The sequence below is a fragment of the Podarcis muralis genome, chromosome 16 (assembly GCF_964188315.1).
Source record: "Podarcis muralis chromosome 16, rPodMur119.hap1.1, whole genome shotgun sequence".
NCBI lineage: Eukaryota > Metazoa > Chordata > Lepidosauria > Squamata > Lacertidae > Podarcis > Podarcis muralis.
In genome coordinates this window covers 12,473,755-12,493,450 of record NC_135670.1, presented here as the reverse complement: position 1 = coordinate 12,493,450, position 19,696 = coordinate 12,473,755, and the positions used below count along the sequence as shown (strand labels likewise).

Here is a 19,696-nt window from a genome sequence, read left to right as displayed (position 1 = left end):
TTAGAAAGAATACAGCTGCTGCATTGGGGTCCTTTGGGAGGAAGGGCAGTATATAAATTTAATTATTATTAACAGCAACTACAAGCAGCAGCGGTAGCAGCAGCAGCAAGGGAACCCATGAGAGAAGTTTATAAAATTATGCATAGTACCGAGTGAGAGCATTTTCTGTTCCCTTCTTTCACAGTACAGTATAATAATCCAGAGGTTGTAGCCAATGCTAGTCCTGCTCAGAGTAGACATACTGAAGTTAATAGACACGGCTAATTTAGGCCCATTAATTTCAACAGATCTTCTCTGAGTAAGACTTTGTTGGATACAACCCCAGGCCACCTAACGAAAGCAATGAGGTAGATATTCAAGTCAGAGAAAGATAGGCCTTCTCTCTCTCTCTCTCTCTCTCTCTCTCTCTCTCTCTCTCACACACACACACACACACACACACAAAATTGATTGTATCTGCTGCCACATGCTTTGGCATTGATAACAACCTCTCTTCAAAGTATTTGGCAGAATGAGGTCTTTCCCAGTTCCGCTCCTTGACACCTTTTTAGTTGGAGATGCACAGAGAACATGTTGTTTCGCCACTTGAGTCACAGGCCCTCTTTATGTGTGTGTGGTTCAATGGTGAGAACATCAGTTGATCACCTCTGAACTTTGGCTTCAAACCTCCTAGATCTTGGCCCCAGTTGCTCCTTCTCTAAAATGGGAACAATTGGAGGGGGGTATCCTATTTTAAGAAGTATTCCTTTGAAAAGCGTTTGGTACTATGCTAACAAGTGTACAACCAGGGATTTGTTCTCAATGACTTTAGACAGATTTCTTTTTATATCAGGCATGGGAAAAACTGTGGCCCTTCAGATATTGCTGGACTGCAACTCCCATCATCCCTGACCATTAGCCATACTGGCAGGGGCTGACTGGAGATGGAGTCGGGAGAAGCCAGAGGTCCCCCGCCCCCGTTCTGTACCCTCCCAGACAATCTAATATGGAGATATGCTCACATCACACTGTACAGTAACGGGACTAAATTGCATACCCAACCGGTGCTTTGTATGAACTGATTCAATTTAACTAATTCACTGAATTAGTTCAATAATCTCTGAACAACACCTGAAAGTAGTTCCCATAATTGTCAGGTGAACCAAATGTGATTTAATTATTTGTTATTATTTTTAATTAAAATTGTATACCACCCTTCCTCCGAAGATCACAGACCACAGCATAAAAATACAAACTGAGAACAAAAAATAAACAATAAAACAAAAACAAACCAATAACACTCCCTCCCACAAATACATTTAAAAGGCCATAGAATGTTAATCAGACAAAGACCTGGCTATAGAAAAATGTTTTTGCCTAGTGCCTAAGATATGTAATGAAGGCACCAGGCGAACTTCCCAGGGGAGAGCATTCTACAAACTAGGAGCCACTACAGAAAAGGCCCGTTCTCATGTTGCCACCCTCCGGACTTCTCATGGAAGAGGCACATGGAGAAGGGTCTCAGATGATGATTGCAGGGTCCAGGTTGCTTCAAATGGGGAAAGACTGTCCTTGAGGTACTGCGGTCCTGAGCCATTTAAGTCTTTATAGGTCAAAACCAGCACTTTGAATTGAGCCTGGAAACTAACTGGCAGTTATTGCAGTCGAGCCAGGATCAGTGTAATATGCTCAAACCATCTTGCTCCAGTGAGCAACCTGGCCACTGAATTCTGCACCAGTTGAAGTTTCCAAACTGTATTCAGAGGCAGCCCTACGTGTAATGAGCTGCATTAAGCTAGCCTAGAGATTACCAGAGCATAAATGACCATTAGCCATACTGGCAGGGGCTAGTTAGGGGCAAGTTAGGCTATCCCTGTCCAGATAGGAGCGCAGCTGGAGCACCAACCAAAGCTGATGGTAGGCACTCCATGCCACTGAGGCCACTTGAGCCTCAAGCGACAGCAAAGGATCCAGAAGTATCTGTGAGCTACATACTTGCTCTTTTAGAGAGAGTGTAACCCCATCAAAAGCAGGCAACCTCCCATCCATCCAGTCTAGGGAACCACCCACTAACAGTGCCTCAGTCTTATTTGGATTGAGCTTCAGTTTGTTGGCTCTCATCCAGTTCATTACTGTGGCAAGACAATAGTCCAGCACACCCACTGCCTCACCTGCAGATGGAAAGGTGTAATTTCATTTTTGGGTAGAACTTGGAACGATTTTCATTCTCATACCTGTGGTTTGTATTCATTAGACTCTTCGAGCTGAAAGATCATAATTGCTGGGGAAATAAATTTTAAAAATCATATTCCACCATCTGCATGTTTTGATTTTTCCATAGTTGTTGTTGTTTTAGTTTTCTTAAGTATATTTTACATTTCAGCATAGCAGCTTGCAACATTCTGAATTATTGGGGCGGGGGGGGGGTGATAGCCAAGCATCCTGTGGATGAACTGGAATTGAACTGTGAACTGAACATGAACCAAACAAGTTCTTTTTGAATAGGGACAAAGGTAAATTGGAATTTGTTCCTTTTTGGACATCTTAAACTTGAACTAGTTCCTTTTTTTAATGAACTTTCCAGGCTCTGCACCCAAAGAAGGTGTGGCTCAATTTATTTAATGCCACGAGACTTTAAAATTGCACCATCTCTAATTTATTTTTATGTCCTTTACATCATTGGGAAATTTTCCTCTCTTCCCCAACCAGTTTAAATCAGGTACTTCCATGTTTACACCATAAGTGGGTCTGGCCCAGTGGATCTTAAGAAGGAGGCAAAGGTCAAGTTTTGCAGCAGAGAGGGGGAGAGAGAGGAAGGGGGCGGGGAGAGCACTTAGGCCCCTTTCAGACCTGGCCCCATCATTCAAACCCTACTCTCTGTCTCTATAAGCTGCAGCTTCTCCTGCTTGAGAAGCCTTTCCCTGCCACCACACCCCTGACATTTCAGCCACCCAGTTGTCATTTGCAGCTGCTTGCAATGTTATGTGTGTGCAGCATAGTCCAGATTGGAGGATGCAGATCAAAGAAAACTTGCAAGGATGCTAAAGGCATCACGGCTCCCTATTCCTCAGCCTGGACCAAATTACCAGCGGCAGCAGCAGCAGCGGCGGTAACGCTTAGTACAAACCAACAGCGCTCTTGATCTCATCTGGCGTGTGTGTGTCACAGCATCCTCCCTTTCCGGAGCGTGTGGCACACAGGCACACACACACACACACACACACACACACACACACATACACACAGGGATCTCGACATCTCACTGCCTTCTGCTCCTTACAGGAACAATACCCCTGGCCTAATCCCTTTCATTTCTATCCCTCTCTCTCTCTCTCTCTCTCACGTCCCCACCACCTCTCAATGCTGTATCCCCTGCTCTGCACCCCCACCATGCCATCTCCTATTCCCTTCTCCATCGGTTATTTTGCTCCTGCTACTGGAATAAGCGGCTGGCTGTCGTGATAAACTTTGCAAAGGGGAGAGAGAGGGCTTCTCTGCCCATCCCCAACCATACAGCACAAACCCTCCTCCTCCGATCAGGTAAGGCAATGTCGTTTTATCCCTTCTATTTCTATATCTACAAATGTTGCATTTTGAAGACTCAAGGATACCTGGCTACCAAAAGAGGAAAGGATTTGCCCGGCAGAACTGATCAGCCAAGGAGAGCTGATGAGATGGAGCTGGAGGCTTCAAGTGCCTGAATTGGACTGTGTGTCTGTAGATTTATTAAGGAACCCGAAACAAACAAATGCCCAAACAACACAGCGGTTCAAACATAGGAAAAGAGAAAGGGTAATTCAGCGGGATATTTGCGGCAGGTTTTGATCCTGGCTTCCCATTAGGCATTTTGCTACTTTCTTTCTGTTTATTTTTGATGAAATTGCTGGTGGGTTTGGCAAATATGTAGTGGATTAAAAAAAAAAAAAAGCCACCAGAATTTCTAAGGGAGACGAAGAGGATAATCTTTCTTCTCTATCCCCTCTTTTCTTTTTTAAACAATGGAACATAAATGATGGCGATGATGCCCAGTGGCACTTTTAAAGTGTTTGCTGCTGCTGCTGTTTTTCTGATGTTTGTGATTTGGACATTTGATATGGGGAGGGAGAAATTACAGTTCAGCAACACAGTGCGAAGCACTGACAGTCATTTGCAAGTGTGGAATGTTGATGCTTTTGAGGTTGTGTTAACAACACCTGAATGGAAGCAGGGGGTTGTTGATTAGCCATGGGAAATATATATTTTTTATTCTGTGTTCGTCTTTTGCACGCGTGTTTTGGGTTGCGTTTTTGTCTGGTGGGTTTCTCGTGCATAGCCAAGCCGCACATCCCAGTACACAAATAGAGACATTCGAAGGTATTTTCCACGGACAAGGCATGGGAACGGCACTCCTAACACTTTGCCATCTTTCCCCCAAAATGGCAAAATATTTGATTTCTCACCAGGAGTGGCAAAGAGGGCTGACTGGCAGCTCTGGAGAGTGGCGCAGCAGAACAGTTTGGCAATATAGATACATCTTACCATATATATGGCATGTCTTGCATCTCCCTTTCTCCCCACCCCACAAAACTGGCATTGAAAGGAAACCAGCTGTCTCAGTAGGCTGGCAAATGTCACATATAAAAGCCAAATTTTAAAATGATAGTAATTTGTGGTTTTTTATTTAAATTGCGCTGAAATCCAAATTGTAGCAAAGCAAATGGAAACCGACATTCTGGGTCTGGGTCCCAGCTGTTGACAACAGAGTGCTCTCTTCTGCTCTCTTCTTCTCCGAGGTTTTAAAACAAGCCTTCAGCAAGATTTGTTTTCTGATTTACTGATGATTTGTGCAGCCCAAATAGAGTGTATTCCTCCACCCACCCAAAGAAAACGAATATGTGGATTTGATTTGCAAACTCTTCATTTCCCCAGCTCTGAGTTGGCATTATGATCTACAGTTTATACCGAGGTGTAGATACGAGGTCTATTTTCGGAGTCTACTAGTTAGAAAGGGGGGGGGGTACCCTACATGTTTCCCCCCTCCTCCCCTTGCAACTTTCAAAGATTTTGAGATTTATTTCATTTTTAAAAATGGCGACACCGTGAATGTGAAAGTTGGGAGGCTTTAATTAATGGATGTTTGCAAGGAGCTTAGGTGGCAGGTGATGGAGAAGGGCAAAAGGGAGATTATTATATTAGTAAAGCTTTTAATCTCATATTGTCAAGCCATCCCATCTTTCTCGCCCACCCCTTCTTTTTCCATGAGGCAGAGCATTGATTTTAAGTAAACAAAGCACGATATATCAGAAGAGCTAAGAGCAGCCTCTGTCCTAGACTAAGACGGCTTGGTGGGGAAAGTTGCATCATGGCCAGACCCAAGGCACCACTTATTATAGTATGTTTGAGTGTTTCCCTAAAGGATATAAAACTGTAAACTTCCAAACTTTGGGCTTATTTGGGATTAGGTTTCTCCCAATATCTTAATTAAGCTTACACAGGCTCCCCCTCCCCCTCTCTGTGCTCCCTTGAACCTGGGCTCTTCTAGTGGATGACAATTGGAGAGAGGAAAAGGAGCAGACGTTTGCCCCCCCCCCCCCGGTCAATTTGCTTTCATGGATTTTGTGGCTGCTTTTCAGTTTGATTTTACTAAGTGCATTAATGTTTGGGTTTGTTTATTCCTCAGCCTATGCAGCTTTTAAGAGTCTTATGCACTTTTCAAAGTTAGGCTTGTAGCTTTACTTATGACCCCATTTTTCAATCTTTTATTCTGTATCTGTTTCACACCCACCCACCCCTTAAAGTTTGCCTTTGTGTTTTTAGTTGGGCAGCATCTAATCTCTACTACATGTTTTGCTTATCTGGAAATGGGAGGAGAAAGGGTGTGGGGTTTTTTTTGGGGGGGGGGGTTCCACATGTGTGTGTACGTGCTAGAACTAACACTGCAATCTTTAGTTGAATGCTAGAGTACTACTAGTAGTAGTGGCTGTTTCATGCCCTACAGTGTGTGATGTTCCAGGGAAGGTCCCCTGGCCTTGCAGAGGGTTTAAACGTGGAGAAAAGAAACAAGTGAGAAACAAGCATGGGATTGACCAGGAAGTCACCCTGTGTGGACCTCTTGGGGGTGGATGGCTCATGCAAACGTGCTTCTAGTCTCAAAAGAGGGCTTGCATAGGAGAATGTCAAAGTTTGCAGAACTTTAACCTTTAATGGCTATTCTCAATAGGTGTGCCATTTACTTATTACTCTGGCGTGGTGTGTGTGTGTACAATTCCAAACCGGGGACATTTCCCCCCAAAGATTTTACAAAGCTATAGCCTATCTCTTTATCTCCAAGAAGGGAGACTGTTCTTTTTATTTTAATATAGTAAGAGCCATGTCCCTGCAAACATGGTCCTGATCAGGCCCAGAAAAAGCCTCTGAGCTTCTTGTAAGTTTTCTCCCAGACTGGGTGTGGGATGGAACCTATGTGTGCATCATTTGGGGGGGGGGCTTCTGCAAACAGTCCCCCCAAATGCTCATTCCGAAGCATTTAACAAGGGGTTGTAGCTGATGTTACAAACACACACAGATTTATTTATTTTTCTTTCTTTCTTTCTTTCGGTAATAATTTTTATTCACACAGCATTAATTTTCACAGTTCTTGGCAAATCAGCTCTTTAGCCCCCTGTGCCTAGAAGTAGTCTTGCAAGTGTTCAGAAATAAACACAGCAACCACAGAGTAAAAAATCAGAGGTGAAGAAATCCCCATGCGTGTGTGTGTGTGTGTGTGTTTGCGGAGGTGGGGGGGCGTCTTATTCTGCTCTGGGGTGTTTCATCATCTGTCATCATCAAGCAGCACACCTCGAGGGAACTTCCAAGAAACAGGGAGAAAAGTGCAATCACATAAGGATATGAAGGTGTGTTGTGTAAAAGCCGGGAGGGGGGGTGCTGGTTTGAGCAGATGGTTGCTCAGATGCAGCCCCCAGAGCTTGGGACTCAATTCTGCAACACCAGGTAGCAATTAGGGCTGTTGATTGATTAAAGAGGTTTGTGTTCTATTAATTGATTAACAGTGCAATCCTATACATGTCTGCTTGGAAGTAAGTCCACTGAGTTCAGGTGGGCTTGCTCCCAGGTAAGTGGGTATAGGGTTACATCCTAAAGAGCAGATTTATCATCTATTTATTTTCTAACTTAATTAATCAGTAATTAAGGGCGGTGGTTTGATGGTGTCCAAGAGGATATAAACAAAAGCAGGCACTCATATGTAGAAGGCCATCTGCAATGTTCCTTTTTCTTTTGCTCTCTACAACAATTACCAAAATTGTCGCAGAAACACTAACCAACCAATTAAAATTGGCCCTTTATCAATGACTCTATGAAGGTCTCCCAAGACAGTCAGATGGCAATAAGACTAAAACTTTAACTGATTTTGACTACCAATTAATGTTTTATCAAATTTTGAATATTCACAGAATGTTTTGAACATGCACAGATTATCATTGCCTCCTTCTAAGGAATAACAGTCAGACCCACAGACATTCTGGATACGGAGAGGCATAACTTTATAGACAGATATGATTTTGAACCTGGGGCTTCATTTCTAACAAATAAAACTTAGGCCAGAAAGGTGGAAACCATCCATCAAGTTGTCTACAACAGGTGGTAATGATCTAACAAATTAGCACCTGTGATAAGTAAATAAAGACTGGGAAGCATTTTTGTGTGGATTTCGGGCGGGTGGGAATAAAGCCATGCTATATCCCCCCCCCTCCTCTTCCACCTTGATCTGTATCCCCAGAAAACACAGGAGATGGTGGGTGGATGAAGTATTTCAATGGCAAATGTTCCAATTGCGAGTACAGGCATACCTCATTTTATTGCCTTTGGCAAACATTGCTCCTTACGAGAATGAGGGTGCAGCTGTGGGCAGCCTGGCCACTTCCAGGAGAAGGAAGCTCCCCACTGCCCCTCTTCTGGCCATGGGAGTGGGGCTGGCATGGGATGGAAGTGGGATTTTCCCCTCCCAGTCCTGGAGTCAGGAGGCCTGGCTTAATGGACTACAGTCAAACCTCGGCTCCCGAATGCCTCCATTTTGGAACGTTTTGGCTCCCGAACGCTGAAAACCCGGAAGTAAATGCTCCGGTTTTTCGGAAGCTGAACATCCGGCACGGCTTTTGCTTGTGTGCAGGAAGCTCCTGCAACCAATTGGAAGCCATACCTTGGTTGTCGAACATTTCAGAAGCCGAATGGACTACCGGAATGGATTACGTTTGACAACCGAGGTTTTATTGTATAGCATAGTGTAAACATATCTTTTATATACACTGCGGGGGGGTGACTCAGTTTATTGAGGTGGTCTGAACTGACCAATTTATGCCTGTACAATTACTGTGTTGTTCATAAAGAAAGATGGACAGCATCAAAATGGGTCCAAACATATCTCTCCTTACTTTCTGCATTGGTAGGGCAAGGTAGCCATCTTCCTGGTTGCACAGGGATCTTATCGTTACTTTTGCTGTGGCATGAGAATGGGCATCAACTAGGGGCATGGGGGGGGGGAATCTGGTTCAGTTTGCATTTAAAGGGAAATCTACCCAATTCATTCTTGCTGAAACCATGCAAACCAAAAAACGCAGCCATCTGTTGAAATTCGCACGTCTCTTAATTTCACAATGCAGTTTCCCAACAAAATAGTGGGTTAAAAAATGCACACATTAGGGCAAAATATGCACGAAACGCCTAGGTTAGTAAAAATAACATACAAAAATGCATTATACTAGGGGAAATTGCTTACAACAATATGTACTCTGAGTGAATTTTGCAGCAAAATGCTGGTGAATTTTCATCAGCAACTTTAAAAATAAGAGAATTTGCAAGTTGATACAGGAATGTGGATACCTGACTTTAAAATGAGAAATGTGGAAAAACCAAAACTGGCAGGTTTACACATCCCTACTTTGGAAGCCTCCCTATTGCACAGGTACTATGCTATGATTTGAGAGCAGGTATCAACCACCTGTGCCGTTTCCTCCCAGCACTGTTCCTTCAGTCTCCGGACATGGGGTTGTTGTGCCTATTTGACTATGTGACAGAAACGGGGGAAACGAGCAACATGGCCTTTTCCCATCACAGTTTGCAAAGGCGGTGATGGGCGACACCCTGTTAGAGGAGGAACCCCGAGACTGGAACCAAATAGCTAAACTGTGCACCTTTGGCGTCCCTATTTATGAACGTGTATGTAGAATAAAAGACTACAGGCTGGGTTTGAGTCCGTCAAAGCACATCTGAGATGTCTGTGAGCATATTTGGGTGAGATGGCAGAGACAGAATTGCTACCGAAGAAGACGCCCTGATTGGCACTGACAGCGTGTCTTTCGAAGAGGCTCACTGTAACTGCCAACCAGCTGATCCCGCCTGCATCTAGTTCCAGTGCTACCTTTCTCCATCCTGAGCCAGGGGTGGTCCTTGCCTTTGCAGGGCTTGGTACAGCAGCCGACGGAAGGAGACTTTCTGAAGAGCTACTGGAGGGCGGGAGACTTGAGGCAGGGTGCCTGGAGGCTGATGCCAGTGCACCAATCAGCTGGAGACACAGGAGAAGTTCGTCCATGATGGGGATGTCTGAAGCTGCTCAGTTGGCTGAGGGTGGCAAACAGGGCTGGGCAGGATGGGTGGAGCTGTTGAGACTCTGAGACAATCAGCTGCTTAATTCGCCAGCCAGGTGGGGCTTGGACATGGAAGCTCTAAGTGTGATTGTTAGGCATGCTGCACCCGTGACAGTGAAAAATCAAGACAATACAGTGATTATTATTCGTCCAGTGTAGCAAGGGAGGTGGCAGAGATGTGAATCCAAGGGAAGTGGCCCTGATAATGCACTGTGGGCCAGCAGGCTGCATGGTTTTTTGTGTTTTATTTAAAATCAGGTTTCTAGCCCTCATGGGGATGGGAATGGTCTGCAGGACTGGAAGCACAGTTGGCTCTAGAAATGACATGGAGACACACACTGTGGTATTGTTCGTCCTATCGCTATCTTAGCATTTAAGATGATGGTTCTTTATTTAGGACTGCTGAGCACCTATGGAAGAATAGGTAGCTGATTAATTGTCTGCTTTTTAACCAACTTTTTGATTATTTTAAATGTAATAATTAGCAAACTCTCTCTGTAGTTACTCCTTTTTTCTTTTTTAGATATTAAAATGTAGGACATGATACAGTGACAAGTTAATAATCAGGAGCTACTGCCCCCTGCCCCCCCCCATAAAGTAAGAAAAATATATATCATTTTCTCATTCTTCTTTAACACTAGAATCTGGGTTATCCAATCAGCACAGGATCTAGAATTGGCAAAGGGAAAGTTTTTCTTTGCACAAATGCATAACTGATTGATGGAACTCACTGCCACAAGATGTGATGAGGGTTGGTAGCTTCTATGGCTTTAAATGGGAATTAGACAGAGGGCAACTTCGGGTAGGGGCTGAAGCCAGTGATGGATTAGTCCAGAACTAAAAGTGGAAAGAACCACCCCCTTTCCTTTCTCTCTCCCTGCCACTGAGCACTGCCACTGAGGCCCTTCTACAGAAAACCTAAGTAGGCTAGCCACCCCTTGAAGGTGTGGAGTCATAGGAACATAGAAAACTTCCTTATACTGGTCTATCTAGTGTAGTATTGTCTACACTGACAGGCAGCGGCTCTTCTTTTCGGTCAGGGTGTCTTTTCCAGCCCTACCTGGAGATGGCAGAGATTGCCACTCTGCAATGAACTCCTAAGAAGGTCCAGTCTTTTTTTTCATGTCCCACTTTTGGGATATTAAGCAGCCCACCCCAAATCCAAGACCCGGTGCTGCTTCGCTACTTACTGTTTGTCTGAGCTGCCTGTGCGTCGGGTCGCTGAACAGCAAGGCCACGGAGAGGTCAGGCACGCGCATGTGTGTGTGTGTGTGTGTGTACATACGTGCGGAGGTTGGATGTCTGCCCTACAGATCCGCTCTCCCCGTTGCGTCCGTCCCACAGGCTCCCGGCAGAGCGCAAGGCTTCTGACATTGTCATCTCTAATCACCTTCCTGGGCTCTGGGAGATGGACTCTGCCACCCGCGGGTGAAGGGGGCCTGGCAAGCTGTCAGGCCGGTGCCAGGCGGGTCCCTTCCCTGCTTTTGACAGCAAAGCAGCGCATGCCAAGCAGCCAGCACAGAAAGCCAGGAGCCTCTCCCAACAAGATTGGAAGAGCTCTGCTCCTGGGTCAGTGCCTTCTGCTTTGTTGCTGCTGTTTCGGGGAAAGATGTATGTAGGTATGTCGATGACCATGGCACTGTGGCCACGAGGCCACAATGCCCCACATGCCACTCCTTTTGCAAGAGGGGGCCTGGGTATGTTGTTGTTGGCAAACTGGTGCTTTGAATTTCCAAGATGTTTCATATTAATGAGTGCTTGCCCTGGAACGTAAGCAAAAGGTTTTACTGGATCAGCCCAAAGACCCACCTCAGTGCTGGCTGCAGTTTTTGAAGGGCCCTGGAGCAATTCTGTGATTCTGTGTCAGGAGTGGGGAACTTTTTTCAGCCTGAAGTCCCTGTTCCCTTTGGTGCAACCTTCATGCCAGTTGCAGGTGGGGCCAGAGGCAAAGTAGGCGGAGCAACAAATGTAAATGTTACCTTTGTAAAGTAGGCTTGTTTCCATACACAAACACACCTCTCTAGCCTACGCCCAGGTAAGCAAGAAATGTGATCAGAGTTCTATCACACATTCCAGCCAGGCAAAAACTCTCAAGGGGTGTGGGTGTGTGCATGGCAGGGCCAGAACAGGGTGTGTGACATGGCTGGTTTCCCAAGGGACGGACAGAGAGGTTTGCATTTGGTCCCTGGAAGTGAGGCTTCCTATCCCTGGATTAGTTTATCGTCTTGTTTCCAACAGTGGTCAGACAGACAACCCCAAACAACCAAGCCAAAATGACTAGACAAAACAGCTCTGAGGACCTACAGAAATATTGATGGAGATACTATGTGAATCTACTAGTTAAGCCTGTGGTTGAGACACAAGGAAATAGAAGCCAGAGGGGGAGAAGAAATTGGCTTTATTAATTTTTTTTATTTAATATAAAATATTTATTTATTTATTTATTTATATTTTATTTAAAGAAAGGGAAGGTGAGAGCCTTTTCTGCTATTGCCCCCCAGAAGCCGATACTCAGCTATGTTTTGAAGCTGGGGCTTCCTTTTCATGATCATGGTTTAGCAACCAGCGACAGATCTCCTCCTCCTCCTCCTCTGCAAATTTGACCAGTTTCTTTTCAAAGCTTTCTGTGGCCTCCATCATCACCACACAGTATATCTCCTGACAGTGAATTTCATAAAGTTAGTAATGGTGTCCTGTGTGTTGAAAAGTACCAGAGAACAAAGGCCCTTTCCTCCTGACCCTCTGGGACAAAAAGCAACGTTATTAAGAGTATCGTTTGGGGTGGTGTGTGTGTTTGTGTATTATTTTCTTTTAAACAGAGAAGGATTTAGCAAGCTTGCTCACCTTCTGGGATGGGCAGCGTTGCGGCAGGCATCTGGGCCCTTTTAGCGACCTGGCTAGGGGGTGGGAGATTAACGCCCCCTCTGCACCAACCCTGGCCACGTCAGCCCCGCCCGGCCAATCTATGCCAGCGGGAAGTGTGGCCACAGGTAATAGAAATCGCGGCGCAGCTGGGGGCTTCCCTCTTGCCTCCATGCCTGGTTTCACCCAATGCCTAAGCCAAACTGCTCACATCTGGAACCAATAAAGTTGTGGCCTGTTTAGCCCATAATCCAAAACACTCGTGTTGGTGTGTTTATTAATCAATGGGGAACTACAGGGCACGGGGCCTTGGCACACAAGAGGAATTGAGAGGAATAAAGGGGCCAGGAAAAAGCCCACTTACCCTAGCGTCCTGTTCCCAACCTGGGACAGCCAGACATCTCTGAGGAAAAAATTGCACGGTACATCTCCTCTCTAGGATACTCACTAGGAGATGTTTGGGCCTTGAGCAAGTCAGTGTGAGAGGATCACTGGTGGTTGTAGTGGTTGATGGGCTGGACTAAGACCTGGGAGAGCAGGGTTCAAATCCCCGCTCAGCTATGAAGTATACTGGGCCAATCACTGCCTCTTGGCCTAACTGATTTCACAGGGTTGTTGGAAGGATAAGATTGGGAAGGGGAGAACAATGTATGCTTCCTTGAGCTTCATAGAAGAAAGGCAGGTTACAAATGCAAACATCGAAATAAAGCCAATTTCTTCTCTCCCTCGGCCTATTTCCTTGTGTCTCAACCACAGACAAAATTAATAGATTGACAAGTATCTCTATCAATATTTCTGTTAAGAGCCATTTGTCTAGTCATTTTGGTTTGGTTGTTTTTAAAGTGAAACAAAACACTTTTATTTACAATTGTCCGTACTTCTGCGTGCCTAGGGAGTCCCCAAAGCATGTTGAAACTGCTGCCTTAATAAATATTTTTTTGTTTGTTTGTAGCACTCATTTTTGCTTCTGAATTAGCCACTTGAACTACCTATTAAAAGGAACATGTGGAATCTGCAATACGATGCTGCTGTGCTTGCTCATCTCCTAGCAGGATCAGTCCTGTCCTGGGTTTTTAGACAGCCAGCCAGTTATGCCAGTCCTCCAGAAGCCTGTACCAGCTCCCCTCCCAGGTTTTTTTTTTTAAAGACTGGTAGTCAACATTCCATGGCTACTTAATCCACATCACACCAATTTTGGGGGAGGGTATAAGTTGCCCATTGGATTCCCCCACCCCCATGTGGGTTGAATCACAGAGCCTAGGACTTGCTGATCAGAAGGTCGACGGTTCGAATCCCCGCAATGGGGTGAGCTCCCATTGTTTGGTCCCAGCTCCTGCCCACCTAGCAGTTCAAAAGCACGTCAAAGTGCAAGTAGATAAATAGGTACCACTCCGGTGGGAAGGTAAACGGCGTTTCCGTGCGCTGCTCTGGTTCGCCAGAAGCGGCTTAGTCATGCTGGCCACATGACCCAGAAGCTGTACGCCGGCTCCCTCGGCCAATAAAGCGAGATGAGCGCTGCAACCCCAGAGTCGGTCACGACTAGACCAAAAGATCAGGGGTCCCTTTACCTTTACTTCTGCAAACCCTGGGTTCTCCGGAGCATGCAGATAACCCCTCTTCTTTCCAAGCAGCCCACTAAGCATTGCACCACCTGAGTTTGCTGTGAGACTGAGACATGACAGTCACTGGGTTTAAGAGAGAAAGAAAATGTTCCATCCAGACAAGCAAGAGGCATTGTCAGAGGTCAAGGCCCTGGATTGCAGGGTGTTGGACTAGATGACCCTACACTTATCCGAAACCCACACTTATCCGAATTTTGCAATGCAGCTCTCTGACCAACCAGCACTGACAAAAAATGCACATATTAGTAGGAAGGCTGCATAAAAATGACAATGTTGCTTGCAGAATTGTCTCCGTTACTCAAAACTGCATGCAAAAATGTGTCTATTAGAGGACAAATTCACACCCAGACGCTGATGAACTTTCATGAGGATTTTAAAAACAACACCACACAAATTGCTGCAGAAATGTGGAGAACTAATTTAAGATTGGAAAAAGGAGAAACTGGGAGAACTGAAATGGGATGAGATTGTTCCATCCCTAGCCTTGGGGATGAGTTCTGTGGCCAAAGAAAGCTTTCTGATGGGTGGAGGTGAAAAAGACAGCATGTTCGCCATGTGTGCCCGCAGGCAGTGGCACGAGCATGTTTACTTCTCCTTCCCTACCCTGCCCAGGCCGCTCGGGACTTGGTGGCTGATGTAACGGTTGGGTGGGGTGGCATCAACCCCTCTGCGCTACTCAAGTCCCACTCCTGCTGCAGTGTGACAGCGGCTAATAAGCAGGTTGGGAGTTTGATTTCCCCTGCCCTGAGCCAACTCCTGGCTGCTGCTGCACGCCACCAAGGGTATTCATCCAGCAGAGAAGGCAGAAGTGGGAATGTTTTGCCAATCCCAACGAGAAAACCCACAAGGTCGGCGGATTCGGGCATCTTTATTAACGCTGCGGCTCAGCCATTTAGCTTATGCCAATAGCCTTCCAATGATTAATAGGCCAAGCTGTGTATTTTGAGTCCATCAGAATGCTAACAACACAGGAAGTGCAGACTGGAGGGGGGGATGCCAATCTTTTTTAAAAAATGAGAGGTGCCAGAGCAGAAAAAGAGAGGGGATAGAATTACGTTCCTGCCTCTCGTGTAGCAGTAGAATTCAGGGATCACCCCAGGAATTGATTGACGCGATAGTTCAGGACAGGCAAAACAAAAAAATATCTTTTGATATGGTCTGTGGACTAACTCAATTAATTCTATTCACCGATGGGCAATAATAAAGTACTTCTTCGCTTAACATGAAATGGACTTAATAGAACTGGCCAGTGATGCAGCTCAGCAGCTCTAGACTCTGGGCTTAATGGTCTTTTGGGTGCTCTCCTCTCGTTAGATACTAATGCAGAGGTGGGGATCCTTTTCCACCCCAAGGGCCACCTTCCCTTTTGGGCAGCCTTCCAGGGGCCACATGCAAAAGTGGGTATAGTCAAAAGCAGGACCATGAACAGGATTTTTACCCTTGTACAGCAGACAAGTGTCTACACACTCACACCCACCTTCCTATCTTCCATCCAGACAAGCAAGAATCATTACTGGAGCTTAAGGATAGAATTCGACCAGGCAAGACAATATCAAGAAGGCGGCCAGGCAGGGCCGGAAAGGGGTGTGGCCTGGGGAGTGGCCTGCAGGGCTACATTTGGCCCCTGAGACTGAGGACCCTCTTCCCTGTGCTAATGCATTACTTCAGTTCACTTCAAAATGTAGTGAGCGAGCATCCTGGCTGTGTTGGGGAACGTGGAGGCCTTTTCATTCTGTCTCAGGATAGCACTACTGGAATGTACCATGACAAAATGATTTTGAGGGTCAGTGGCTTAGATGTCTGTGCGTGTGTGTGTTTCATGATCAGGAACATTTCTGAATTATACAAACCAGACTTCATCAACCTGGTGCCCTCCAGTTGTTGTCAGGCTACAACTCCCATCAGCCCCAATGAGCACACCAGGTTGGCAAAGGCCAATACAAGTAAACCAAAGAGTGTCAGGCCTAGTGATGAAATGAATGCCAGAGGCTGGGAACAACAGAGAAGGACCTTGCCTACAGGTTCTGCGATGGGGCTTCCCAGAGGTGTCTGGCTGGGTTAGATGGACCTTTGATCTGATCCAGTAAAACAGTTCTTCTAGTTAAAGCTGCCTAGCAGTCAGTGGTGCCATGAGGGAAGGACTTTGGGGCAAGCGTCCACCCCCCTCTGGCAGCTGAATGAGCGAGAGAGCTCCCAAATGGAGCAGGGCAGATTACTTACATTTGAAGTAAGACACATTACCATCCAGCAATCCTCCAGACTGTTAAGTCCAGAGTCTTCCATTACTGAATTGCACCAGTGCAAGCAGCTGTCAACTGCTGTGCTGGGAGCCTTTCCCTTTGAACCTAGATGGTAGCATGTGTACTTTCATAGGCAAACAGCTTGATGCAGAAAGCGAACAGCAATGGTGCTGGGTATAGACCTATACACACATTTACTTCTGGGAGAAGGTGTGGAAGCTGCCTTAGACTGAGTTGGCTTGTCCATATAGCCCAGTATTGTCTACTCTGACTGGCAGCAGCTCTAAAGAGTCCCGGCCAAAGGAAGGTCTTTCCCCACCACCTGCTATATGGTCATTTCAACCGAAGATGGAAACAAGGACCTTCTCCATGCAAAGCAGGTGCCTCTGTTTCTGAGCTCTGTTCCCTCCCAGTGTTCTACAATGTGATATTAAAAGCACAACTGGGTACACATGCCCAAATCGGAGATACTCAGTACTGCTGCTTCCTGCCTTCTTCCCCCCTCCCTTCGCCAGTGTGGAAAGAACTGCCTTGGATACACCGTAACGACGTCTGCTGACACTGAACGCAATTTGTGTCTAATAAATCAGACGGCGAGATTTGCGAGATCAAATAATCCTAATAACATTTGCATAATGTGCACACTTTGCATAAATTGTCGCAGCGAGCAGCAAGTGTGTGGAGTCTGCACTTCTGAGCTCCGGAATGATCATTATTTGGGTGGGCTGGACGAAAGGGAGGGCTCTGCCATCTATGTGTGGTCAAGGATAATGACCAAGAAGAAGGGACAGAGTCGCCCTGGAGCATGAGAATCTGGGACACCTCACTTAATCTCAGGGTCACAGGTTTGAGTCTCATGTTGGGCAAAAGATTTATGCATTATGGGGGTTGGACTAGAGGACCCTCATAGTCCCTTCCAACTCTACAACTCGATGATTCCAAGTCAGTATCATACAACAGACAAAACTGAAGTGGCAGAGACCAGGACCAAATGGAGTGGGGTGGAGAGGAGAGGAGATCTGTATGGTCTCCAGGGTTGGGGGAGCCCACTGGGAGCATGTACAGCCCCAGCCCCACCCTGTTCCTCCTTATTTTGAAGCATTTTGGATTGTGGGGAGAGGGCACTTCCTTCATTCCACAGTGGCTGTCTACGCATTATACATTTAAAGTACAGTGGAACCTCAGTTTTCAAATGCCTTGGCTGCCAAACGTTTCAGAAGCTGAACACCAAAAACACGTAAGTGAATGCTTCCATTTCTGAAAGCACCTCAGAAGTCAAACAGCTCCCACAGCACATTTTTCCATTTTCACCATTCACTTTGCTGACAGCCCTATGATTTTCGGCTTTTGAACATTCCAGAAGTCGAACAGACTTCCGGAATGGATTATGTTTGAAAACCGAGCTTCCACTATACGTGGCTTTCCTCAAAAGCAGTCTGGAAAATGTAGTTCACAAGATGTCAGCACCTTTAGCAGACTATCGTTCCCAGGATTCTTGGAGGGAAGTCACGTGGTTCCTATGTGTTTTACATGTATGGTGTGCGGACAGCCAGGGTCTTGTGTCCAGGGTAAGTACTGGGCTCAGCCCAATGCTGGCTTGACAGAGGGATCACAATCTTTGTTCCAAAATCCTAGGGGACCCTGCCCTACTGGGTGTATCCTCCTCCTCATTTGCTACTATCACACTGCCCAAGAAAGAGAGGACAAGGTGTGTGAACAATCTGCTGTTCCTTTTTCTTCCTCTTCTTCTCATTTAGCTCAGCCTGAATCTTACTCATTCTTACATCTTGATGAAAGTTGTGCTGCTCCTTTTAAGGGGTGCGATGAGAAGTTTGCTCTTGAGGATCGCCTGGCTATGGTTCTTGTGTGATTACTATGCGAAGACAACTGGTGTCCTCCTGACGCTTTGAACTACAACTCCTGCCTGCCCCAGCTAGTGCTGTGGTCCAAACCATTGGGAAAGTCGTTGTCCAAACCACTGAGAGAGAACCAGGTTGGCAAAGGCTGGTCTAGAATCAAGAAGAACCCTGCTTCCTTCACTTCCCCCAGAGTGTTGATTGGAAGTAGGCTTTTTGATTGGGGCCCATACATCGTCACCTGGGCCAACCACACAGCTCTCTTCGTGGCCATGTGTGGCCCACTTACCTACTGACAGTGACATTACCCACCCCATCAATGGCTGCCTGTTTCCAGCTAATAAATCTTTAAAGGCTTCTGCTCCCGGATCCAGCCCAGCGAGTCATTCCTAATGGCTATCGCTGGCTTGCGCATCCGCTGCTGTGTTAACGGGGCCATTAAATATGATCAGCTCTTCCTTCTCTCCCCCCACCCCCCTTCACAACCCCCACCTCCTCCCTCCCTCCCGGTTCCCTTCATCACGATCCAGAGAAGTAGATTTTTCATGCTTAACAGCTGTAAAAGGAATCGCTGACTCTGGACTCAGACTCGGAATAATAAAAAGCAGATGCTAAGCAGGCTTCTGCCTGCTGCTGATTCTCGATTCCAACTCCCTCACATCAGACCTGCTCCTGCTGCTGCTCACCCCCCTACCCTTCCCACATATTTCCCCTGGTCTGGCCTACACACATTCTTTAGCAAAAGACACCCATGATAAGCCATGAATCATCCACTTCCCACCATGGTTCTTAGGGCTGAGGGTCATCGCCAACCCCCGGTAACTTTGCTCAAGGTGAGGGAAGCAAGTTAAGGGAATTCTCCAGATATTGCAGAGGGTGGGGAATGGAGGGGAGTCCATTAGGGCAAGTGGAGCCTCGGCACCCACTAACCTAAGTCTGCCCTCAGCCAGCCCCCACCTACTTGGCTTCTCCTTCAGTCCGGTGGGGTGGCGCTGCCTGCCAGCCTCCTCTGTCTCAGGGTTGACCTTGTGGAACTCAGCAGGGATGGGGGCAAAACTAGAATCAATTGGCTCTGCCTGTCATGGGCTCTGGCTCTACCAGCCGTGTTCTCTGGTGCCCCCTACTGTTGGCCTCCCTGATTTCCACCCTACCAGTATCAAAAGGACACCAGCCTAAACTATGGGGGAACTCTTTCAGACTGGGGGTTGCATTCTATTTGTGAACAACCTCCTGGGGGCCACATTTGAGTGGTGAGCTGGACCAGAGGAGAAATGTAGGCAGAGCAGGGGATGCAACTCGTCCCCCTGATTGGTTCACATCCACGACATCGCTAACAATGAGTAGTAACACAGGTGTTCTGTCCCCTCCCTGCCCACACCATTTTCTGATTTTTTCAGAATGGAATCTGAAGGAAGCACATCCCTCAGGAGCAGAACAGAAAGCAAGCAAAGGAAAAGGACTGTAGACACTTAAAAGTCACAGGAGTCAATAAATCCAGTCTTTGTCTTATTTGTTTC

General features: G+C 46.4%; 2 protein-coding genes across 5 annotated transcripts in view; one reads left to right on the top strand and one right to left on the bottom strand.

Moving 5' to 3' along the window:
- The window catches only part of MACROD1 (mono-ADP ribosylhydrolase 1), a 311,595-nt gene that overhangs the window by 105,839 nt on the left and 186,060 nt on the right, over positions 1 to 19,696 (bottom strand). The window lies entirely within an intron of this gene.
- FLRT1 (fibronectin leucine rich transmembrane protein 1) overlaps positions 3,057 to 19,696 on the top strand; it is a 159,662-nt gene continuing 143,022 nt past the window's right edge. The window contains exon 1 of one of the 2 annotated variants that reach the window (XM_028709918.2): positions 3,057 to 3,519. The gene's annotated coding sequence lies outside the window, so the exon portion shown is untranslated. The remainder of the gene's footprint in view (positions 3,520 to 19,696) is intronic. The other variant, XM_028709917.2, reaches the window with a different exon arrangement.